The sequence below is a fragment of the Tribolium madens genome, unplaced genomic scaffold (assembly GCF_015345945.1).
Source record: "Tribolium madens isolate multiple individuals breed KSU strain unplaced genomic scaffold, Tmad_KSU_1.1 Scaffold_11;HRSCAF=98;Tcas5.2_LG3b, whole genome shotgun sequence".
Taxonomy (NCBI): Eukaryota; Metazoa; Arthropoda; class Insecta; order Coleoptera; family Tenebrionidae; genus Tribolium; species Tribolium madens.
In genome coordinates this window covers 1057058-1057564 of record NW_025400975.1, presented here as the reverse complement: position 1 = coordinate 1057564, position 507 = coordinate 1057058, and positions in this window count along the sequence as shown.

Genomic DNA, 507 nt, shown 5'->3' with positions numbered 1-507 from the left:
AGAGTGAACCCAAAGAAACTCGTTTTGCCATTTCTTGTACACATTTAAGAAAATCTAAATAATTAGATGTAACAGTGCTCGACTCCGCCTATTTTTTAACAAAAATCTCGCTTTGTTTTTGTCGAATTCATACAGAAAATCTGATTCGATCAATTTGATTTGTTTTTTTAAATGTTGCAAATATAGATAAGTTACTACAACGAGAGTTTTTGATTTTTACATCTAGGTAAGGATTTTGTCAGTTTTCAGAACTATAGGAATAGAAATAGGCTAAAGTAGAAAATAGAACATAAAAAACCTAACATTAAACACAAACCTTGACTCTTTTTTCTAGGCGCACTTCCAAAAACTTTGAACTCGGAAAAAAAACGTAATCCTAAAGAAAAACGTGAATCGGATGCTCTCGTCTGAAAGACTGAAGTCTCCTGAAAAGTAACGACATTTGCCGAACCTTTATACTCCGAGCATGACTCACTCAAGGCCGGTGCCTTCCTTGTTTCCCCTTCC